Source organism: Pongo abelii, chromosome 4 (genome assembly GCF_028885655.2).
Source record: "Pongo abelii isolate AG06213 chromosome 4, NHGRI_mPonAbe1-v2.0_pri, whole genome shotgun sequence".
NCBI lineage: Eukaryota > Metazoa > Chordata > Mammalia > Primates > Hominidae > Pongo > Pongo abelii.
In genome coordinates this window covers 75,524,999-75,551,019 of record NC_071989.2, presented here as the reverse complement: position 1 = coordinate 75,551,019, position 26,021 = coordinate 75,524,999, and the positions used below count along the sequence as shown (strand labels likewise).

At 42.1% G+C, this 26,021-nt stretch overlaps 1 long non-coding RNA gene across 1 annotated transcript in view; it reads right to left on the bottom strand.

Moving 5' to 3' along the window:
• LOC134761397 (uncharacterized) overlaps positions 1 to 26,021 on the bottom strand; it is an 85,584-nt gene that overhangs the window by 22,502 nt on the left and 37,061 nt on the right. The window contains exon 3 of the long non-coding RNA XR_010139963.1: positions 21,610 to 21,720. This is a non-coding gene — a long non-coding RNA (uncharacterized LOC134761397). The remainder of the gene's footprint in view (positions 1 to 21,609; positions 21,721 to 26,021) is intronic.

The window sequence follows — 26,021 nt, the reverse complement described above, 5'->3', positions numbered from 1 at the left end:
TTCTAGCATTTCTAGCACAGTATTTGACACAGAGCCAAGGATCAATAAACAGCAAAGGTGGTCATTGCCACTAGAAGGCCATGGAGACTCCACCGTGTCATAATTCAGAATGTCAGTCAGGAAGAGCACATGGCCCTGGAGCCAAAATGCTTAAGTTAAAGTCCAGGCTCAATCCAGGCTCTGTGACCCAGAGCCAGTTGTTTAACCTCTCTGTGCCTCAGTTATATAAACAGGAAAATGGGTCAATATCAATGCTTTTCTCCTTGGTGTTAAATTGATCTAAATTTAGCCTGAACTTGCCTCTGCAATTGAGTCCTTCATAAAGAGCAAGGAACTGCAGCCTGGCTTAGTGTGGAAACTAACTGAAAGCCTAATTTAGGAATATACTTTTGTAACAAACAGCTGAGTCTCAGCCCATTACAGCAGCTGAGCTTCAGTCATTCACAGGCAACCAACGGATTCAAATAAGGCAAGCACAAGCTGTAACCAATTAAGCTGTACACCTCACTTCCGTTTTCTATCCATAAATACTGCCTGACCGTGTTGCTGGCCAGAGTTCTTAGAACCTGTTCTGGTTTTGAAAGCTGCCCAATTTGCAAATTGGTTTTTTCTCAATTAAACTCTGCTAAACTTAACTTGCCGAGAGTTTTTTTTTTCCCTTTAACATTGGTTAGTAGGAGATGGAGGTGCCTGGGGGTGCCAGCAAGGCATCAGAACAGGTTTGGCACATGGTTCACAGGACAGGTTACGTGCGTCAGGGTATAAATGGCTATGTCACTTTTTGCACATTCTGTTTAAGAATAGAGGAAAAGAGAGATGTTCATGAAAAAATGTTGTCAAATGGCTAATATTAAACTTAGATTCCTACAGAATAAAGCTTCCCTTATCAGGAAAATTCACTTTTCCTGTATCACTTCACTTCACTTCACTTCTACAGAAGATGACCTCGTACTACTCGCCAGCAAGCAGCATTTGCAAGTCTTTATTATTGAGCCCAAATGAAAGTATGATTAGGGACTGGCTGACCTGGGTCAGACTGCCTGACTCCATCCAAGTCCTGGTCCCGCCCTTCCTGGCTATGCAAACTTAGGTTAGTTAACTTCCCTTTGTTTCAGTTTCTTCTACCTGTAAAATGGAAATAATAAAGCCTGCCTCTGAGGGTGGTTGTGAAGGACAGCGCCCGGCACATCACACTCGAAAAAATGCTATCAGTTATTGCTATTAGGAGTTGAAATAACTAACAGTAATTTAATTGAGATTGTTATTCTTGTCCCCATTTTACAATCAAGAAAACCAAGGCAGCAAGTTGTTGCAGGAGTTGGCTGCAGAAGTCTGCTTATTCCATTAAACTCCACTGTGAACGTAAGATTGATTTTTGGTGTGTTGGTACCAGTTGTGAATGACTTTATTTTCCCCTTGTGCATTTTAGCAACAAGGAGGTCAGTATTCTATGACAACTCACTTACCCCTTCAGACATGATAGACACCTTTCAGTTTCCTCCATAAAAATAAAAGTGTGGTGCTCAGAATAGAATTGCACATTGGAAAATTTCCCCAACAAAGTGAGACCTAATTGTGGAAAATAGGAGCCAGCCTTCAACTTGGCTTCTGCTCAACCTAGAGACAGAAAAGAGTGATGTCATCGCTCCCCCACCTCACCCAGGCCTTTCTGTACATAGTTGGCGAAGAAAAGAAAAATGGACAGAACAGAAGGAGATTCCACTGTTTCATTACAGTGATAAGAGCATATGACCACCATAGAGTAGTTTATACCCTAAATCCTAAAAGGAACTCCTGCCAGGAAAATACATCTTTTTCCTCCCCAACAGCCTAGAATCTTCCAGGCTATCTCTGATGCTTCTGGAACTTGAAGTCCAGATCCATCTTCTGATACCTTCTAGAAAAAAAAAAGTGGTTTTGTTTTTCAACCATAGCAACTTTGTTCTCCCTCTCTCTGAACACATGAGCAGCTGCCGGGATCATGCATCCTTTAGGCTGACCTGCAAGCGTCAAACCCAAGATGGCCATGGCTCTCGGGGGACCCAACAAGGAGGTGTCAGCCATGGCTGCTCTCACCTCCTCCTTTCCAGAGTCTGCAAGAGCTCAGCTTGATCAACCCAACTCAACTACTAGCCAAGCATGGATTTAAGACAAAGCAACATTGGTCTCTCATTGGAGCTCACAGTAACCATTTTATCTGTAAGCTCTGAGGAGTTCCCAGAAGCTAAAGAAAACACTGTCATGTAATAATAAAAGCACCCTTTTACAGTGTGCTTACTTAAGCAGCAGAAAGCATGCTAAGTACTTTATATATATTATCTAATTTACACCCAATCCCAACCTATGAAGTCGTTTCCCATCTATGAGAAAGCTAAGGCTTAGAGAGCTCAAGTCACTTGCCCAAGGTGGTGCAGCTAGCAGATGGCAGGGCTGGCATCTGAATGAGGATCCACTCTGCTTCCAGGGCCCATGATTTATCCACTGCATTGTAATGTCTAAGACATAGCATCCATCGCAGATGTCACATATTCTCTCCAGAAGGTAGCTTTCCAGCATCATTCATTCAACAGATTTTTACTAAACATTTTCAATGTGTCAGACACTGTGCTGGGTACAGGCGACGCAAAGGTGAACAGGAGGCTTACAGCTCACTAAAGGCAGACTAAGAAATAATAGTCCATAAACAATGAATCCTGTGAAAACAGACAGCTGAACCCTCAAGTATGTTTCAGGAAATCCAGGAATAAAAGAGGCAGATGGTGACTTTCTACCTGGAGCTCTGGGACATTGGAAAGCCCTGCAGATAAACCCACAGAGGATCAATTGCCATTTGAAGAGTCCAGAACACTGGGCCAGAGAGCAGCTTTCCAGGATCCTGTACATCCCAGCAGTTGTGGGGAGAGCAACCAAATCCTCCCATGCTCCAGGGAAAGAGCTTGATGGAGTCTTATGGACGTAAGAGTGAGATGCAGCTATGGATGGCAGCGTGGTCTCAAGATGTGGGCCCAACCTGCTTCAGCAAATGCTGGTGGGGGGTCTTCACCAGAAGCCGATGATCAAGACCAGACAGCACACAGAACATGAATGTCAGCTCAAATGACCATAAACCCAAGCACTTCCTCAGTGCCACTGCATTGCAACATCCCCACAAAGGGAAGAACAGTCTTGTCCCACCAAGGAGTGGGAGGGAGTTAGAAATACCTGAATGTGACTGAGCTTAACAAATAGACTAAGAAATTACTGAATTGGACTGAGTTGACCTGGGCATGACTAGATTGGGCTTCCTGTACCAGTTACCATAGTGACTAGCGGTAGAAATCTAGTAAAGCTAAAGGAAAACTTAAAAAGCTACATTTCTACACATGAGAAGTGTGAAACTAACTCCATACATGATATCAGTAGTTCAAATGATGATGCTCAGACCATACAGCAGAAGAGGAGCTGGAGACAAGTGTCACAGGTTAAACTGTATCCCCGCAAAAACTCAGGTGCTGAAGTCCTCACCCTCACTTCCTCAGAATATGACCCATCAGACAGGGTCATGGCAGACGTAATTTGTTAAGATGAGGTCTCACAGGAGCAGGATGGGCTCCTAATCAAATATGGTGGGAGAACTTTTAAGGAGACCTTGTGAAGATGGAGACACAGAGAGAATGCATTGAACACAAAGGCAGAGAGCGGAGTGATGTGCCTACAAGCCAGCAAATACAAAGTGACAGCCGCCAAGCAGAAGCTAAGCAGCGAGGCAGGGAATGGTGTCTCCCTTACAGCCCTCAGAAGGAACCAATCCTCCAACACCTTGACCCCAGATGTCCAGCCTCCAGAAATGTGAGACAATAACTTTCTATTGTTCAGGCCACCCAGTTTGGGGTACTTTGTTATGGCAGCCCTAGCAAACTAATTCAATGGGAAGCCACATTTTTGTTCACTCATTATCCATTTCCTACATACCTTGTAGGGACCAGGCAAAGCACAAGGTGCTCTGAAGGATGTGGAAGTACTAATTGCCCATGAATGTTATTTTCATCTTAGAGCCCATAAGCTCGTTCGTGCCCCCTCAGTCACAGGAGGCTGCTGGTAGGAGTCACCAGGCTCCTCTGGAGACCCAGGTCCTTCCCAGGTGACTGGAGGTGGAACCCTTGGGGTCACATAAGCCCACGAAGCCTCCCAGTCCCGTTCCCTGGTTCCTTCCCAAGACCTAAGTCCCTCTGATTATCTGTATTCTCTACCAACTATGCACTTCATTTCTCCTGACCCGATCTTCTCATACAACACTGACACCCAGGTTTTCCTGAAACTCACATTCCAGGAAAAGCAAAGTCCCCAGCCCTCACCCTTTTAACTGAATGCCTCCCTGCCTCCCAGCCGTAACTGAAACCTAACTCTGACCTGAGGACCTCCGTTCTTCATCTGGATTCTGTCTTTCCCCACCCCCTAGTACTTCAAGGTGTGAGGGGTGCACACGGGGGAATACTATTTCCCCTGACAGAAAACCAGGCCTCCCTCTTTGCTCCTTCCCTCGCTCTTTTCTGGAAGCAACAACTCTCCACTTTCTGCGATGGGGGCGTGGGCACCACTCTTCCCTTCGCCTCTGCCCTTGTAGCCTGGGAAATCCTTACCTGCTCTCTAGGGGTGGAGGAAGCTTATGCTGACCCATCTTCTTTGCCTGCTGTTTAGTCCAGGGCCTTAGCTTATAGAGGTTCAGAGCATCTTTTTCTCTCAAGACATTGGTATTGTTTTGATATTTAAGATCTTATTTGAATACTTCAAAGCAGAACAAAGAAGCTCCTTTCTCTTTGCATTCCCTGCTATGATGTCCTAATCTTCCCTGATGCAATGGATGCCTCACGAACATTCCATGAAAAGAACGGAACCACAAAAAGAATAGATTTGCTATTTTTCTGCCCCAGCTCCCTGCTGCCAGACAATGAGGTGGGAAGTGAGCAGTTGACTGGGAGATAGCATAAGAAAATATTCAAAGCTTCACCAGGAAAAAAAAAGTGTAGAGAGATAACATTTGGAATCATTTGCAATGTTTTTTTCTTGCTGCGGTTTGTCCCATAGTGACCTGCATTTGTACCTACCTCAGTGCAGAGAAAAGACAAAATTCAATTGAGTTTCTTAGAAGATGGTTTTCAATTCATAACAGAGTTGGTAGTCTCAATAATCTAGGGTCTATTGATTTGCAAGAACCTGGCAAGAGGAAGAAAATATGATAAAAATCCAACAGAGACCTCATCTCAGGGAAGTTGCTGGGCTTCCTGATGCTGCCCATGGAGCAGAATCCAGCTCCCCAGGGCCCTGAGGGTATGTAAATAAACCCCAAAACTAGCCCTCGGGAATAGAGGAGAAGGAGGAACAGTGAAGCCCTAAAATGATAAACACTGAAGTGACTGCATTTGTCTTCAATTGTCTAGAATTTATACAAGCTCAACTCCAGATAAAGTTTCTACTACCCAGAAGAATGGGGAAGCTAAATTTTTAGAGAAAAGATTCTGAGTTACGTTTCTGCTGCATACTTGAGGTGTGATTCACATCCATTATATCAACTAAACCGCCCATCCCAATTCCAGGCTTGCAACCCATTATTCACAGCATATTCCCTAAACAGTGTCCTTCCCTGTATTTTACTGATCTCTTATTGTACTTAAAAATCACAATTCCTTACCATGACTTAACAAGGTAAACCATGATAAGATCTCTACCTTCCTGCATGAATGGTCTCTACCTTCCTGCATGGACAATCTCTGCCTTCCTGCCTGGATGGTCTCTGCTTTTGTGCCTCGATGGTCTCTGCCTTCCTGCATCATATGGTCTTTGGCTTCCTGCATGGATGGTCTCTGCCATCCTGCATGGATGATCTATGCTTTTGTGCCTGGATGATCTCTGCCTTTCTGCATGAAGGGTCTCTACCCTCCTGCCTAGATGGTCTCTACCTTCCCGAATGGATGGTGTCTGCCTTCCTGCATGGATTGTCTGCCTTCCTACATCATATGGTCTCTGCCTTCCTGCCTGGATGGCCTCTACCTTCCTGCATAGATGATCTCTAACTTCCTGCATGGATGGTCTCTGCCTTCCTGCATGGATGGTCCCTGCCTTCCTGCACGGATGATCTCTGCCTTCCTGCAAGGATGGTCTCTATCTTCCTCTTCAACTGTGCATTGTGCCCCTCTCCCTTTAGCTTACCACTCTCTAATCTTTCCCTTTCCCACCTCATGCTTTCCAACAGTCTGTCCTAGGGCCTGATTACATTCTCCTCATAAGGCTTCCCATCCTTCAGATCAGGCTGAAATGTCGCCTCTTCAGAGAAGCTTTCCTTGACCATCAGGCAGTTCCATGCCTACCCCCACAGTTCACCATCTCAGCACTGACAGTGTTTCCTTCATAGACTAACCCTATCTGTAATTGTCTCATTTGTATGTTGTTGTCTTTCACCTCAGTATGTAAAGTCCCTGAAGGTGTTAAGTTTAACCTACAGCTTCCTCCTTATATATTTTAATTTCAGACTAAAGGTTTCTTCCTACATAGTGAAGTGTAACCCAGCTGGATGTGTAAACAGGCTGTAACCTACTCTTGTACCAATCACCTAGTTTTGGCTAATCAAAGACGGCCAACTGTTTAAATCATGTTCAAATAAGCAAACACCAAGCTGTAACTAATTTAGTGTTACTGTACCTCATTTCTGTTTTCCATATGTCACTTTCCTTTTTCTGTTTATAACTCTTATTCAACCACGTGGCAATGCCAGGATGTCTCTGAACCTGTTCTGGTTCGGGGATGCCCGATTCACAAATCACTCTTTGCTCAATTAAACTCTGTTAAATTTATCTGAAGGTTTTTCTTTTAACAAGGGTAAAGACCATATCACTCCTGTTTAATCTCTTATTTCCAGGCACTATCCCCGTGCCTTGCACTCATAAGTATTTGTTAAGTGAAGGAATAAATGAACCCCAGCTTATTGCCAATGTGACTTCTTTGATGGAACAAGAAGAGGGAAGTTTTCTCTGCTGATGTGGGTAATGCCTCCACAACATCTGTTTATAGTACCCTAAGGAGAATTTTGCTTTAATAAGTGCAAGAATTTACATTTCCAGGAAACACATGTGGCTACTAGTGACATTAAACTGGTGGTGAGCCACCCTTTCTGGCTGAGAGCCAACTCAGGAAAAACATAAATGTTTATGATCAGCATTTTAAAATTTAATATGAAAGTAACTTTACTGAATCCTATGGGGTGGAGGGAGTGGTGTATATTTTTACCATTGATACAATGTACTTTATTGATCAGACAAATATCAGTGAGCAATACTTTAGTGGCATTACATTTTTGCCACTAAAATGCTAATATAAGCAGAAATCCATAGACATCTGTGATACAATAAGAAATGTATATTTGGTCTTTGTCCCAGGTTTCTGACACAGAGGTTCTAAAGCCCTGAATTTCCTAGTGATAGGGGTAATAGGAACATCTTTTATTATTCATAACAAGCCCCTTTCAACTGTACCTGAGTTTATGCTAATGAGGTGACTCTTGGTGGGCCCGTAAATAGCTTCAGGATGAAGGCTGGTTGCCAGAGGAATCAACTGTGGGATTAGACAGTTGAAACTATCAGTCCTACCTGGGGACCTTAGGAGAAGGGACAGGGCTGGAGATTGGTGATATGGTTTGGCTCTGTCCCCACCCAATCTCATCTTGAATTGTAGTTCCCATAATCACCATGTCTCGTGGGAGTGACCTGGTGGGAACTAATTGAATCATGAGGGCAGTTACCCCCATGCTGCTCTTTTTGTGATAATGAATGAGTTCTCATGAGATCTGATGGTTTTATAAGGTGCTTCTCCCCCTTTTGGTCTGCACTTCTTCCTACCATCATACGAAGAAGGACATGTTTGCTTCCCCTTCCACCATGATTGCATGTGTCCTAAGGCCTCCCCAGCCATGCAGAACTGTGAGTCAATTAAAACTCTTTCCTTTATAAATTATCCAGTCTGGGACAGTCCTTTATGGCTGCATGAGAATGGACTAACACAGTTGGATTCAATCATCAGTGGCCAATGATTTAATCAATCATGCCTCCATTTAAAAAAAAAAAAAAACCCCTCTAAACAAATGGGTTTGGAGATCTTTGGATGTGGTGAACACAAGGAGGTGCTGGGAGGGTGGTACACCTGGAGAAGGCATGGAAGGCCCGCACCCTCCCCCATACCTTGGCCTGTGCCTCTCTTCCATTTGGCTGTTCATGCATCGTATCCTTTATAATAAACCATTAATACTAAGTAAAGTGCTTTCCTGAGTTCTGTGAGTCATTCTAGCAAATTATTGAAGCTGCAGAGTGTATTGTGGGAACCCTCTGAATTTATAGCCAATTGGTCAGAAGTGCCAGTGACAACCTGGGACTTGTGACTGGCATCTGAAAGTGGGGACAGTCTTGTGGGACTAAACCTTAATTTGTGGGATCTGATGATGACTCTAGGTAGACAATGTCAAAACTGAATTGAGTTTTAGGACACCCAGCCTTTGTTTGAGAGTTGAAGTGGCATTGGAAAAGACCATGCATTCAGAGTCAGAAGTGTTGTGAGTAAAAACAGTTTAATATTTTGTCTTCCCACTTCTGTGTATATCAGACTTTAAAGTCATGATATCCAAAGTAAGATAAATGCAACCCAGGGGTGCACAAGATCATTCATTGGGTTATAAGAAGAATACATTAGAACTTCTATTTATTTTTGCCTAATCCTTTAAAAATATGCATTACGTAAATATATAATAGAATGAAAATGTAATTTTAAAATATATAAATATACTTACATCGGAGTACGTATATTTAAAACCTCCTACTGATAGGACAACATGCTGAAAAAATATTAGAGGCTATCAATGTCACATTCCCAAGTGCATTAAATTATTTCACCCTTGAAATGACATGAGAGTCATGATGACCCATAGTTAACAGATGGGAAAATTGAGGCTCAGGGTGAATTGATTAGTCCAAAGTCACATAGGGTGTTAGGGATACAGCCTGCACTGAATATGTTCCTGCCATTCCACTAACATCTGCTGACTACCTGTTTATGTCAGGCTCTGTGGTAGGTATTGGAAATAGAAGACAAATAACATATGCTTCCTCCTTAGCTTGGGCCACCCACTCCCACTGTGATAGAGTTTCTTCCTCAGACAGGGTGTGGGACCTACAGCAAGACTGTGACCACTACCAGTTTCCTGGGGCTCTCCTGCCTTCTCCTCTGCCTTCCTGTCCCACTCTCCTACTCCCCATAAAACCTTCCCATCCTTCATGGACAGCAAGAATCTGGGGCTCAGTGGTTCTGCCTGAAATGATCCTAAAGACCTCCTGGACAGTGGCTGGATTCTTCTGGGGCTCAGCAACATGTTACAATGGGCACTTGCATGAAGAAAAGTGAGCAGATGGCTTGTGGAGGTGTATAAGATATGGCAGCTCTCTGGAAGGCCCCTGCAAGAGGCACAAAGCAGAATGAAGTTGGTGTGTTGGGGAGAAGTACATGGGTTGCAGGCTGGAGGAAAAACTGTGTTGGGGCATGTAGTGAGGGTGGCAGGGACTCAGTTAAGAAGACTAAGGCTCATTGCAGGACCATGTCTTTGGGCTGCCAGAGGTACTGAGTAGGGATCTATTTACTGGCACTGAGTTAAGAGGTAGAAGCTTATTAACCAGGAATGAAGCAAGAACCTGGTTACTAGAACTGGAAGACGTGGTAGCAGTGTGCCAGACCACAATGCTGGCTTACTAAATCATCAGTTCCTCATCTAGAACAATTTCACATTCCCTCACCCCAGAACAGGACTCTTTCGAGAGTCTAGGATGAGGCAAAACTAGAAATAGGGGATTTGAAACATGTAAGTATACCACCTTTATTCATTAATTAGACAAATATTTATTAAAAGCCTACTACAGGCCAGTCCTGTGTTAGGTAGTACGGACAAAAGTGAACTAGAAAGCTGACACTGCCCTGCAGGGCTTCTGTGTAAGAGAGGGATAAGCAAGTGAGAACTGTGACAAGATATACCAAGTGCTGAGAGGGGAGGGGGAAGCAGTCAAAGGAGGGTTTGTTCTTCTTTCTTCAAGATGCAAGTATATGCAAAGATGCAAGTATATGCAAGCATAATCAAGAATTCAAGCATATCCATTAGTGGAAAGGAGCCTAGAAGAGATGAGGGTGGGAGACACAGGGGAGAGAGGAGATAGCTAATGGATTGAGGACCTCGGGGATCCAAGAGGGAGGCACCTTCTAGAGCCTTCTAACTCTGCATGGTATTCTGTTTATCAGTAGGAAGTATAGATGTTACCTCTTCAAGGAAGGTTATAAAATGGACTGTGCTGCACTGTTGGGTGGAAAACCTTGGCGTCTGGACTCAGATGAACTGGTTTTACAGTTTTGAAGCTCTACTGCTTTCCCAGCCAAGTGAGCCTGGGCAAATCATTTAAGTTGTTTTAACCTTGGGTTGTGTTTTTTCCCCTAGGACCTCAGATGGACAGAATTCGACTCATCACATTTCTTGGTTCTTGACACACTCTCCTCATTAGTCCATCACATACTGCACGGATTCATTCATATCGCTGCATGTAGGCTGCTTTGACCTGCTGTAGAATATCTCATTGTGTGGATGCACATGTGGATCACTGATGTATGTCAGAGCTGGCAAGATATGTCAGAAGAGAAAGGAGAAACTCTTAACTAAATAGAGTTGGAAATAAAATAATTGTCCATATGGAATAAGATCAAAGGTCCCACATGTTAAAGTCAACCCCAGATAAATTAAAGTCTTGCATGTCAAAAAAAATTGAAACTTTTAGAAGAAAATTTAGGTGAATATATTTTAGACATTAAGGTAGAGAAAGATTTCTTAAAGAAGACACTTACAGGATTGATTACAAACAAAAAGACTGGTACATTTGAATATATTATGTTAAGAACTTTTCCACCAAAAGAAAGCCTCGTTTTCCTCATTTGTAAGATGAGGATAATAATGCCTACCTTATAGAGTTCTAATAAGATGAAATGAAGCAACATATACAAAATACTTAGCACAGATCCTAACACCTATAAAACAATAAATGGTAACAATTATTATTATTCTCAAACAACAATCCTATTATTTATCAAATAATACTGAGTAATATGACAAGACATATTTAAACCACACAAGCCATATGCAGACAAGTGTTTAATATCATAGTGATGGTTTCAAGAGAGAGATAATAATTTATTCTACATTTATCAGAGGTCTATAGCCCAATAGTCAATAAGTATTTATCTATAGTCAATAAGTACTATCAAGCATCCATGCCAGGAACCATGCTAGGGGCTGATTAATTTACATCAATCACCATGACTTTTTTCCCACAAACTAACACACACAAAACTTTCATATATTTTTCTGTGATCACAGCAAAGAAAAGACCTACACATGTTTGGATCATCTGTGTACAGTCGTACAGAAGAACTGTGACACTATCAAAGACAGAAATCTCAGAATTGTCCAACTCTCAATTATTTGTGCTAATGAAAGAGTAAAGTAAAAGAGACAATTAAAATGGTAAATGTGTTTTGTTTTGTTTTGTTTTGTTTTGGTGTTTTGTTTTACAAGTACTCAAAAACCTCAAATCAACCTGTCCCAACAATAAGGAAGCAAGTCAGAAGCAGGCAGTCTTCCAGAGCTGTTTGTTCAGCAGCTCAGTAATGCTATGAAGGTTTGCTTCCTTTCTCTGCTTTGTGGCTCTAGAGACAGAGTCCACATACATTTCAATATGGCTGACAGCAGTTCTGGAATGTATAAAGCCTTGCATAAAGAAAATGACAGTTCACCATGAAAATCTGATTGGGATGATGTTGAAAATAGATTTAGTGTCTGCTCTGCCTCTCTGTTTTCTAGGATTTCACCACCTCACAGGCTTTGTACACTCATGGTTCACATCTTCCTCACTGTGCTTTCTTTAACTAGGAGAAGATAAATAAGCTTTAAGAAACAGTAAATTATATCAAAATAGACTTTATCACATAATTTGCCCAATTATGTACCTTCAGTAAGTGTTTATTGAACTCTGGGGTGTCAACAATTTTTTATTCAGCTCTCATAAGTAATATTTGCTTAGAAATCTGCCCATGAATAGGATAACAACTTTCATAAAACAAGAATTTATACCTAGCTAACATGAAAAAGCTAAACATCCCTTGGAGTACAATTCTCCTGAAAATCATCCCAATATGGTTTATTGAGGCTGATGCATTTGGACACCGGCTCTTAAGAAAAAAGATAAAGAGGAAAGCTACGCCTACCATAACATATTCTTTTTCCCAAGAGCTGGTAAGTTTCTTCCATATGTGGAACCAATCCAATAACGTTCGGAACATTCTTTTCTCTTTCTGGTAATGTGATATACCCAATGTGGGCCTATGATACAAGGAAGGAGAGTAGATCAGGAGTCAAAAACCACAAGTCCTAGTTCTGGTTCTATCATTCCTTAACTGTGAAAGTCTGGACCAGTGACTTCACAGCTCTGAGTTTCTGTTTTGTCATTCTTCAAGTCAGGTCATCATCTGTCTTCCCTACTTCACAGGTAGTGTATGGTAATCTTTTCAAAAGCCCTTTAGAGGACATAACACAACCTTATGTTTATTTTCTGCTAGAGCATGACTCCCTTGAGGGCTGGAAGCATGTCTTAATCAAATTTGTATATTCCACCATTCCTAGCCCAGACCTATTATTAGGTGCTCAATAAATGTTGATTTTAAATGACAGCTGTCATGAAATAAATGAAAACAAAAGGCAACAGTGACCGTTTGAGCTGCCTGCTGGCTGGCATGTGACACTTAACATCTCAAGAGTGATAGTGGCAGCTAAAGTGTGGAAGGAATCCACTTTATGAAACTATCTGAGCAGTGAAGCACTGGAAATCGCAGAGTCTCCTTTTGGCTACTGTTTTGCATTTAGATATGAAAGCTTGTCAGGCTGGGCTGAGAATAGACAATGACAAACTAACACATTTCAACAGGTTTAGAATAGTTTCCCAGTGAAGAATTTTCCTGGCCTCTCTCCACCCTGGTTTTTATTCCTCCTCTTGGGAGTTATTTTACACAAATGTACCCCATGATTGGCAAATTTCAGAAGAATAACTGGGGTTGGCTCAGTTCAGCTCCTCCCAGTCCTTCTCCTGAGTCTGTTTCCAAAGGCAATCTGCAAGGGAGGAATAAAGCAATTCAGGGAAGGAAAAAAGAGATGTGAAGAAGGAAAGAAAGTGGAAGACCCAGAACAACATGGTGGTTAGTAGAGCTAATGAAAATGAGGAAGCTCCAATAATATCTGTTTTTTTTCTCTGACTTTGTGAAAAGCATTTGTTATATGATATGACAATGTAATCAATGGTACTCAGTAAACTCAGTACCCCAAAATTCGGCCAGGTGTCATGGCTTTTTGTGTATGGTTGTCCCGGGAATTAAAGGAGAAGGAAGGGGCTGTGCCCCTGTAGGCGAGATGATGTGCAGAAACGGATGGTATACACAGGAGGAAAGACAATGAGAAAAAATGAAGAAAGAATTCACTAAAAGCAGGGACTTGGAGCTAGAGAAGCAACAAAAGACTATCCATAATTCTTGGAGATATTAGGGGAATACTAGGCTTCCCAAGAAAAAGATTCAAGCCATTCTATTGCACTGTCAACTGGAAGGTGGTCCCAAAAGGCTGGGGAAATTGGAGGCACTCAGGAAACTGCTGTCTTGGTTACAGGCATTCATGTATGGATGAGGCTGGAGAAGGTAAAAGACAGAAGAAGAGAGTAGGGAGGCAGGTACAGAAAAGAGACTCATTATTACCTTTCTCTATTGCAGGCTTCAGAAGGTGAACCCAGAGAGCAGGCTGTTTCTGTCCATGGGAAAGCAGGATGGTACAGCCCATATCTGATTCAGAAACCAACAGTCAAACCATTCTTCCCTGAGACTAAAGCAGAGAATGAAGCCATTTCCCAGAAATTTGGGTATTTAAAAAATCACCCTGGCCTGGGTTACAGAGTAATTGTCCCATATCTATGTTTCACCTGCAGATTCATGGGACAGAATTATTTCCCAAATCTAGCTCCATGCTCCTGCCCTGACTTAAGTCAGGGAATACTTGGTATGTAGTAGCATTTATTATTTCACGTTCAAAATATCTCAAAGCCTTGAAAACTGTAACATATTAAACAGAAATTTGGTAGGCATTGCTTCACACAATCCCATGATGCCAGCTTGCTAGCATGGATATGCCCAGGGCACCCTACCAGATGCTGGACACAAAAGCTCAACACGGTAGTTCTTCCCTGCAAGGGTTCACAGCCCAGTGGAGGAGATCATCAGGTGAGTAAATCATCCTACTGTACAGCCACGATGTGCAGAGGACTCAGAGGAGAGAGTGAAACTGCCATTCCCATGCCCATGTCTCAGACCAACCCTTCCCCTCCAGCCAGTTGTGTAGACTGCACCTCTTCTCTCCCTCCTCAGTGAATACAGGCTAAGGAACGCAGGCTTCCCTTACCCAGGTTCCCTGAACTGCTTTTTTTTAGCCCACCTCATCTTCTTCTGGTTTTGTTCAATTTTCTGCCAGCTTTTCTAACTGGCTCACTTATCTCCCTTTATCCCTCAGAACCATCTCCAGTAATTCCATTGACTGGCAGGACATTTTTCCATCAGAGAGTAGAGCTGAGCTGCTGCAGTGCCACGGCCACCTCCCAGCAACAACCCCTCCGACCCCAGCGGACCCACTACCTGGCTCTTTAGGTCAGTGGGGACTTTTCAGATGGTATCTCTTTTATTTTAGCTTCTTAATTTCTGGCTGCCAGGCTTTCTTTTCTTAATTACATTGGGAGCCGCATTTCACACATCACAAAAGCCATGCCAGTTTTAAGGTGAGTTAGGATTCTGCAGGGGAATCCCATTATTTTGATTCCCTCATCAAAGCAGGGCTAAGTTTAACCCCTTGCAAATATGAAAATGAAAAGGACAGAGGAGTGTATTGTCATGGAAAAGGCACCAAATTAGTCACCAGGGAACTGGACACAGTTTCCGGCCCCACAACTGACTCTGCCATGGGATTTTAGGCAAGACACCCCACCTTTCTGACTCCAAAATAGTATACCTCTTAGTCTTCCTCATGATGAAGTTGGAAGAATCAAATATATTGATTGCTATAAACACACCTCATAAACTGTAAAGCACCGTTCAGTCAACTTAAAGACCCGTGCCAAACCTAGGGACACTGGGCAGCACGTCCTTCTGAATAAGCACATAAGCTCCATGAGAGCAGGGATTGGGTCACCTCTTGCTCACTATTTACTCTCAGTGCTTAGCACCTGGAAGGAAGGAAGGGAGGGAGGGATAGGGGGAGAAAATTATGCACCCAAGGGCTCTGAAATGTTAGGTCCTTCCACATATTTGAGAAGCCCATCACCTGCTGGTAGGAGTAAAAATATCTCAACCACAATAAATATCTTTCCTGAATTTGCATCTATGAATTGAATCCCATTTGTGTGAGAAGTGAAAAGGCTGAAGTTTCCACTTTTCAATCAACGGTAAAAGTCCTGACCCGATGCAATGTTGTGGAGACTGTTCGTTTGCACAAGCCAATATAATAATAGCAATAGCTTACATTTTTATAGTTCTTTACAGTTTATCAAGCATTTTCAAGTATCTGACCTCATTCTGATCTCAGAAATATCATATAAGCAGGTAGGGTAAATTAACCCTATTTTACAGATGACGAAACTGGGCTCAGGGGAGTGCAGAAACGTACACCAAATCACGAGGCCTGTAAGTGGCAGAGCTGGGATTTGGGCAGGTTCTCTTGGCACCTTGGCGTCTTCAGCTGCTAATGAAGACAGTAATGATGATGCTCCCGTTGTTAAGCTGACAGCTCTGGAGCCACCCAAACCAATATGATTTCCTCTTTATTTTGCTAGAATTATGGTTATTCTGAATCCCTGGAGAGTAGAGTAGGTCCTCTCCTCATAAAATAAGGACAAAAAAATCCTTTTCAGGAAGGGAAGGCTACACAGTTGGTCAATAATCACATTTTTAATGACTTCATTAGTCATCAGTCAATTGAAACAGCAACAATGACGCATCATTTCCCCCTAGCAAATTAGAAACAATAAAATTAATGTTGATAAGGATGTGGTAAAACCAGTGTTTATGTTCAATGCTGGTGGCCTTGTATACTGCTACAAACTTTTAGAAGCTACTTGGCCACATGCCTCAAGAGCCATGAAATTCTTCACACTCTCTGAACCAGTAATCTTCCATCTGGGAATCTATCCTAAGGAAATAATGAACTAGAGAAAGAAAAAAAAAATACCTTCCTAGGGCCTGGTTGTTGAGTTCTCCCTTGGATAGCAATGAGATATCATGGTATCTTTTTCATAAATTTCCTATTTGTTTAAGCTCATTCCAGCTGGTTCCTGTTACCTGGCACCAGAACCATCATTACAAAAGCCCCCATACAGATAGCTAATATAAATATTAATATCTTCCCTTCCCTTGCTTCATACTTGACCTCAGTTGACATTTCCAGCTTCACAGCCTGGTATCCCATCCCTCCATACCCCCATCAATCTCAAAGCTCTGGTCAAGTCAAATGTCTCACAGTTGACCAGACGGGCCATGAATCAGCGTGTTCTGAGCTTTAGTTAGGATCAGAATCACCTGGAAAGCTGGTTAAAACACACACCTCTGTGCACACACACACACACAAAACACACACAGACACACACACACACACACACACACACCCCACACCTTCCATCGGCTTTGAGAACCACTGGTTTAAGCAACAGTCTACCTCTGGCAAAATCATCTAGTCCTTCAAGTCCCAGATCCTCCCTGCTTTTTTGCAGCCATCTCCAATCACACCAGACTGAACTAATTACTTGTCCCCTGTGTTTCTTTGGGGCAAGAAAAACACCTATTACACTGTATAATGAGGGTTAATGGTATAATCAATGCCAGCTCCCAGCTCATCAAGAGTATCTGGAGGGCAGGCCCCTGGCTTCATCGCCTCTGTGCCCCCAGAGCTAGCACAATGCTTGGCACAGAGTAGCCATATGTGCATGTATGACTGAATTATTCCTTGCTCCCTCCCTCTATAGGAAGTTATGGTTTATTCCTGTTTCCACAGGATCCATTAGCATATTGAGTAGCTATTTTAGCTATTTTTAAAAAACAATGATTAGCTATGATAGCAAAAGAAGAAACATGAATAGAGCTTATTCGTTTGCCAGGCTAGTAAATATCATCTTGCTTTGCTCTCTAAACTCCCTAATGAAAACAGTGGCTCTCAGGCAAATAAATAAAACATTAGGTAGACAACACACAGCACATCACAAGCACAGTCCACTAATTTGCCTATTGCTGAAGGACATTAGCCACCTTTGAGATAATCTCCATAAACATACCGCCCCATCTCCCTCTCTCAAAGATGAATTGTATCAAGCTAAAGTTTTAATGTTTTTCAATGTCTTATATATATTTCATTTCAACAACATTTTTTAATAGCAAGATACCCATCTTAATCAAATGAAAGCTGTTTTTCTGTAATTGTCCTAGAAGCCAATTCATTTTCTGGAAGAACATCTTTTTGAATCACAAGTGGCTGGGCTAAACAGTGTTCTCAGAATATTAATGTGAAACTTAAGCTATTAACATGTCATGGTTAACCTTTTTAAAACCTAATTAAATTAAAATAATAATATGTGGAATGCTTTTACAGAAAGGTAAGGCTCTTTTACAAAGCACCTGTTCCAAGTCTCAGAGCTACCACCTTATGAAGCCGTGGTGGGAAAAAGGTTTTGCAGGCAGACAAAGAGAGCCTGGCTTTGCACCTGCTGTGATTAACTTTTAGTTGTTGGTATTAGAGTTAATTATTGCAGCATGCTGGAGGGCAGGGACAATTTACTTGCCTGATCATACCTAATAAGATGTATTTGCAGATGCCAGCATCTCCTGGACTTAATCAACAAACTATCAAGACAATCAATGCTGTTAGACCCCATGTCCTTGTGATAGTTTTTTCCAAATAAAAAAGATAAAAATCCAAGGGTGCAGTGCTAAGGATATAGGCAGGCTGCTTAGAAAGCCTCCATTAGCTAGCGTCAGGCTTATCTCCCTCCCTGAGTGGCTAGATCTATTATGCAGGAGTGTTAGTGCACCCTAAGGCCTGATTCAGTTGGGAGCAAAGTTCAAGGCAACCACACCAGGTACAAAGAAATTAAGCTCTGAGAACTCCAGCACTTCTTGGTAACTGAGCTCTGGAAGGCTTCAAATGGGCCCTTTCTACTTTATCTTGTATGGGAAAAGGTTGTTATACCCAAAGCGCTATACCCTCTTCCTGCTACACAAGGAGTGAGTTTCTGGCCCTTTATTTGATAATCTATGCTTGAATCCATGGGATACATTTTTAAAAGAAAGAAACTAGCTATGATATAAGACAGGTTAGCAAATTCCATAAAACAACATGCTTTGGTTTCAACTCCGTTCCTTTTTAGGCCCCAACAAATTAGCAAAACTCCTATAAGAGGATTGGGGTCATGTGTGGGCACACAAAATAAGGAGGGTGCTACCACCTAGAGGGATCTCATACAGGTAATGGAAAGGTGCAGGTGACAGCAATCAGCAGCCTGGGGGCACTGAAAATAGAACTAAGACCATCTTTGACTCATAAGTCATCCATCCTGAATAATGAAAGAAGACCAACATTCAGCATGATCACCTAGATCTCTAACGTCTTTTATTTATCCATTCATTCACTCAACACACATATTTGTTGAATTCCTCCTTCATGCCAGGGACTGTGCTGAACATGTTCCTGATTTCACTAAATGTCAGCTGTGCAGTCTTGAGCTCTAGCAGTTTGCACAAGGTCTAGCTGGAAAAAACTGCTTTATGACCATGTTGGGGATCTTTGTTGACCCCCAGGCTTCCAAAAATATCAATACCCCAGATATGACACATATCACTTCCATTCATATTCCGTTGGTGAGAACCAGTCATGTGGCCACACCAACTGCCAGGGAGACTGGAAAATGTAGTCTTCATTCTATGTTCAGCTAAAATTCAGGGGTTCTGTTACCATGTGAAAGAAGGGAAAAACCAATATTAAATGTCTCTGCTTTTGTAATATATGTGCTTTTATAACAAAAGATGTAGTGTCTTAATCACACTGATGAGTCAAGAATTCTGGGCATCTCCATAGACCAGAGAGATGGAGGTATGGCCAGGAGCCAAGAGCCATGTAGGTAGATTTCTCAAATGGGATCCAAGCCCACTTCAGGGCCAGGGCTTCAGAGTTAGGGACAGGTCTCTGGCCCTTAAAGAACTGACAGGTGATCCATGTTGGCATCACCATTCATAAAAACTTCATAAAAGACAGTTCTCTGTCCTGTTTTGAAATAAATGGACCTTTTTAAAGTATCAGGGGAGAAAAACTTTTCTTCTATCCTCTTAGGTTCAGTGATTTGGGGGTCTATGAATAAAACAAACAAAAGACAGACGGGGAGCTCACAAAGAAAGTGGCTCAAAGAAGCTGTTAGAACTTGGAGCTTATATACCATTTTAACAAGGAGAAGGGGTTAGGGTTTCAAGGGACAACAAATGGTGGGAAATGACTGAGAAATATATAAAGAAACCAACGGAAGGCAAGCGAAGTGGTAAATTTTATACGTCAACTTGACCGGGTCAAACGGTACCTAGATAATTGGTTGCATATTATTTCTGGGTGTGTCTGTGAGGGTGTTTCCAGATGAGATTAGCATTTGAATCAGTGGACTCAGTAAAGCAGACTGCCCTTCCCAACAGGAGTGGGCACCATGCAATCTGGTGAAGGTCTGGATCAAACAAAAAGGCAGAGGAAAGGAGAATTTACTCTCTCTACCTGGCTACTTGAACTGAATATTCATCTCCTGCCCGCAGGCTAGGACTTACACCATCAGCTCCTCTAGTTCTCAGGCCTTCAAATTTAGGCTAGAGCCATCAGTTCTCCTGGTGTTCAGGCTTTTGGGCTGTATGGCAGAGGAACCTGACAGCCACAATTGAAGCATGGCCTAAGAATGACCCTATGGTCTAAGAAGAATATGTGTTCAGAGTCTCAAGCTAAGGAATTCAGGAGTGGCCAACGTAAAGACTCACTCCTTACGTATAAAGGACATCTGAACGCCTGGCCTATCTCTTGGAATACAAGCTGTATAAGGAATTGAGGCCCTTTGTTTTGGGTTAAATGGAGGTTGCTAGGTGAAGGTTGCTAGTTGGAGGGTGCTAAGTGAAAATGCTATATAAACTGCATGCTTTTTACAAATGGTAGTGGTTCTCCTGTCCAGCCCACCACCAGTGGACCATCCCTGTGTGTAAATCATGCCAATAAACCCTGTGTCTTGTTCTCTGTCTCTAGGTCTCTTCCTTGGCCTCTCAAACATGTTGCCATTTCTATCGGAGTCAATAGAAGTCTGGCATGACGTGGCCTCTGACTAGATACTACAAGCTATCCCAGGCTCTAGCTTGCAGACAGCAGATCATGGGACTTCTCAGCCTCCACAATCACATCAATCAATTCCTTATAGTACAATAAGGTTTATTTTAATAAGGTATGTTTATGCATCCAGTGTCAACTTCTCATCTCTGGTGACAGGAGTCACCCTTTCCGCCTGGTACTTCTTTAAAGCAGGATTTATGAGAGCAGAATTCTTTTGGAAGGTTCTGCTTTTAGGCAGATGAGGGAGTGCAGAGAAAGGCTCTTCCTGCATCTGTTGATTCTCAAATGCCTTTTACTCAAAATAATATTTATGTCACATGGCATATTCTGATCCCTTCCTTGGTCACACCCAAATTTTATGGACTCAAATACTTCGAAAGAAAAAAGAAAGGAAGGAAAAAAGGAAAGAAGAAAGGAAAAACAGAAGGAAGAAAGGAAGGCACTGGCTATGATAAAACATTTTTCAGGTGATGTATGAATTTTAGAAAAAAATACATTTACATACCCAAAACTAGGGCATTATTTTTAACCAAACAACGCATGGAAAAGACAAATTAAATTCCACATTCAATTGGTAGGATTTCATATTCAGTGTGAGCCATTCTCTGACTGTGCTGTGCTTGCTCCAAACATATTTCCACAGACTTGGATAATTTACCTTGATTTTTGCTTAGTATTGTAAAACGTCCCCAAAATTTGAGACAGTATAGGAAGAAAACTTGTAGAAGCAAGTAAAACCAGAGAGGAAAGCCATGACACAGGAAGAGAAGATTTTACTGCCCACAAAGCAGCTGTTTGTCAACAACCACATTAGTGGTCTGGGATCATGAAGGAATGTTTTAAGCATTTTACACCCTAATATAAGTTTTTTAGTTATATATGGGCATTTTTCTAAGTTTTCAGAAATTGGCTAAGGATTTGGGGTTGACGCATACTATTTTGTAATTTTTCCCATTTCAAATAATAGGAAATAGCTCTGGTTAACATTTTTGTGCACAACATCTGATTTTAGGAGGGGATGACTAATATTAAGTGGGAGGTGTCTGTATTTTAGGAACTGGATAGGAAATTGTATTCTCTTTACTTACTCAACATCCATTTAGCAAGCATTCACCGAGTACTACAGCGAGCCAGGCATTGTGCTGAGTGCTTAGGAGACAGCAGTGGAAAGTCTTCATCCTTGGCTAAAAGGATCTGGTCTAGTAAATGAGACAGAGTGAGAGTTGTGAAAGCGGGCATGGCAGGCACTAATCCAGCTACAGGAGCCCAGGAGAGACTGAAACTAACTTTGCAAAATCATGACAGTAAGAGAAATCTGACATAGTTGACTCCATCTTGCTTCTAACCTCCAAGCTCTCCTTGGTCATTCCTGAGCATAGACCAACCAACTTCAGGAGCAATTTAGTTTATAGTTTAACCTTAAAGCAAGAATGATAATAGCCCTTCCCAAAACTAAACTGCCTTTGTAAAACTAATGAAAGTCTTTAATTCTGCTAAGATATAGGCATAGTTAAATGACAACTAGCTATTGTTCTGGAGGTCACAACATTTGTAACTTTTCCCATCACTCCTGTAGATAACATACTATTGTAGAACCTACGATTGGCTTTTTGAGATGTCTTTTTAGACTTCTGCATTTCTGACTACTGGCTGACTCCACCTGGACCAGCAAATTGTGACTCAACCAGTCCTGTGACCCCCTCCACCCAGAGGGGTCTCAGTGCATAAGGACCATTTTCCACACTCCTATGATTTCATCCCCAACCAATCAACATTCCCCATTCCCTAGCCCCTTGCCCACCAAACTATCCTTGAAAATCTCTAGCCTCAGAGCCTTCAGGGAGATTGATTTAAGTAATAACTCTGTCTCCCATGTGGTTGGCCTCACATCAATTAAACTCTTTCTTTACTGCTATACCATTGTTTCGGTGAACTGGTTTTGTCTGTCAGCAAGCCAGAAGAACCCATAGGGCAATTACAAGATGAATAAGAGTTACTGGGGTGAAAGTGGGGGAACAAGTACACTAGGCAGACGGAGCAGCCTGTGCAAAAGCCCAGAGACAGAGAGCAAGGCAGCTGAATCTGGCATCACCAAGCCCCAGTGGATGAGCAGTACAGATCCTCCCACTTACAACATCCCCATTGGGCCCCAAGAAAGAGGCTGAAATTTCCAGTTCCTCTCCATATCCTCTACCCACACACTCCTGACATTCATCTTCTCCATAGGCTACTTCAGGCACAAAACTGTGAATGAGCTCCAAAATGTGGTTTCCTCATCTATAAAATGGGATAATGAAGTTTTATCTTACAGAGTTATTGTAGGTATTTGAATAGCTTGATATACATAAAGCGCTTTTCACCAATGTCTAGCACATTTTCAGTGTTATATATTAGCTATTAATTGTCAGCTAGAGGCCCTGAAAATGTGTCGCAGTGAAGCCAGAGGTCCCTGAAGTCAGGCTGGGTATATAAGTCCCAGGTTTTCTGCCCAAACCCCTCCTCTTCCAAATAAGGCAAATGCACTTTTTTTTTTTTTTTTTTTTTTTTTTTGGCCCACCATTGGTGCAGTAAAACTGCATCCTACATAGATTTAACTTAAGCAAATTCAAGAATGCCCAGCTGGCTGGATGAGACTGGTAGAAAAATAGCTTCAATACTGCCAGTCCTGCTCCATTCTCTGAGAGCAAATGCCCCAAGTGAACCTGGAGGAGAGGGAGAACAGGCACTCCCCTCCAGCCACAGTTTTCCCCACCCTTCCCCAGTCTAAGCAGCTTGATGGATGCTTTGTTAAAGGATTTTCAAGCCTAATTGTGACTACCTGCAATTTTCACCCCACAAGCCGACTTTAAAACCTAACTCTTGCTAAAAAGAAGATACTCCAGCACCTCTGTCTGCTTAGCACCAAGTAAATTCTAATCAAATTAGAAATCTTGAAGGCTTTCTGAGAGCTGGTCTTTACTTTGAACAGTTTAAATCACCCCTAAGCTTAGCCTGAGGAGTAGGATTAAAGCCTCCCTGATGTGGAAAAAAACAAAAGAAGAAACTGTGATTTACTACCTAAACCACTGCCCTTAGCTTCCCCCACCACACTCTCCAGGTAAAATCTGCTTCTTTTCTGCCTACTACCATAGGCTATAAAGAGATCACCAGTCCTGAGACTCTAGTCACATGGATGCTGCAGCAGGACAGGCACAGAGCTCCGCAGCTTGAAACATAGATGCTCGGAGCTCACAAGCCCACAAGTCCACCAGCCCACCACATCTCTTGAAGCTCAGGCAGGTACGTTCGCCCCACTAGGTTTAATTTCAAAATCCAGCGCAATCACTGAAAAACTAGAGCGATTTGCTCTTTCAGCTATGCACAATTTTCATCAGCAGTCTCCAGTGGCTACAATCTCAGGCAGGCTTTTACCACCTTTTCCTCGTCCTCTCTATACCGACACATATTCTGGAGAAATGGTTTTTCTAATGGCCTGCGGAGGTCTGCCTGTGTTTTGGGGCTTTGTCTGGGCACCAAGTCCAGCAGATGGAATTCTCTTTATTGAGTCAAACATTTATAAAGAGCTGTGATCTCAGATTTCAGCTTGCTTCTGTCTTCCTTCTTACTCCTGAAATCTGATCATCCCTTTTGTCTTTCTACCACAATTATATATTGAAAGATAAACATGAAGATGCAAGAGTATGCAGGGATATGTGTAAGTGATTCTCCGCAAGTGTTAAATACAGGGTGTAATTACAGCTGGAAGGCAGTGCCTTGTGGGAGAAAAGACAAAAAAAGAGGTGGGGGGAATATTCTTTATAAAATTTCTTGTCTTTATTTTTAAGCTTGATGCTCACATCTCACTTTCTAACACACATGGACAAAGAATATACTCATGTACAAGCAAAAATACTCATATATGCACATGCTCACACACACACACAGACAATGTAGTATTTTAGAGACCCTTGGTTTTTATTCTTTTCAGCAAATGAACAATTAGCCTCAATAGTCAAATAAACATCAGAAAATCAGGATTTTTCCCCCTTCCTCTGCTGTTAAAAAATATAGCAACAAAGAGGGGCAAAGTAGCATGAAACCTGAACCAGCTCACACAGGAGGACTCAAGAGAATAGGATCTTCCAAATGGAAGTTTCAATTAGCTGCAGTGTTCTCAGAATTACATCTCTTAAATTTTGATTCCAAAAGGGAAATTCCCTATGGCCCAGCAGGCACATACAATCAATTTTCCACATTATTTATGTAAAAATCTGTCCTGTTGCATATTCTGGAAGAAGTGACAGTTTCAAAATGAGACTTGCCAACACATCCCCTTGCCCCAAACAATAAGAATCAGCAGAACATCCCTATCAGCCCTCTCAATTTATTCTTCATCAGAAGCCAGTGGAAAAGGAATTCAGCAAAGTGAGATCCCAAGCTGCACAAAGCACTAACCTAATCACACCCAAAGGAAAACGAGAGAAGAGTTTGAACTGGAGAGTCTTAAATTAGTGGGCACACTCAGAGACTCAGGGGAATTTTAGCTAGGCAAGGAACCAATAATTTAGAGAGAGGTGGCTCTAATGAAGGGTCCAGGCTGCAGGGCATGGTAGATAATCTTTCAAGGCAAAGGCTCTGGGCCACATGACCTGTCCATGGCACAGTGGGTGTGTCAAGCACAGTGAAGTGTACAGAAGGTGTCTGACTTATGCTGCTTTGATGTACAATTTTTCAACTTTACAATGGTGGAAAAGCAATATGTGTTCAGTAGAAACTGTACTTTGAGTACCTATAAAACCATTCTGCTTTTCACTTTCAGGAGATAGTCAATAAACTACATGAGATATTCAACACTTTATTATAAAATTAGCTTTGTGTTAGATGATTTTGCCCAACTGTAGGCTAATGTAAGTGTTTCCAGCATGTATAAAGTAGGCAAGGCTAAGTTATGATATTTGGTAGGTTAGGTGTATTGATTGCACTTCGACTTACAAAATTTTCAACTCATGATGGGTTTATCAGATATAACCCCTTCATAAGCTGATATGGTTTGGCTGTGTCCCCACCCAAATCTCATCTTGAATTCCCATGTGTTGTGGGAGGGACCCAGTGGGAGATGGTTGAATCATGGGAGCAGTTTCCCCCATACTGTTCTCGTGGTAGTGTATGAGTCTCACAAGAGCTGATGGTTTGATAAGGGGAAATCTGTTTTGCTTGGCTCTCATTCTCTCTCTTTGCCTGCTGCCATTCAGGTAAGATGTGACTTGCTCTCCTTGCCTTCTGCCATGATTGTGAGGCTTCCTCAGCCATGTGGAACTGTAAGTCCAATTAAACGTCTTTCTTTTGTAAATTGCCCAGTTTGGGGTATGTCTTTATCAGCAGTGTGAAAAAGGACTAACACATATAAGCCAAGAAACACCTGTACATGTGTTTCTTGCTTTAGAAAGCAGGAAGGCAATTAGGCTTTATTTTACATGAATCTACAATGTTGGTGAAACCTGCTCTTCCAACATTCTGCAGG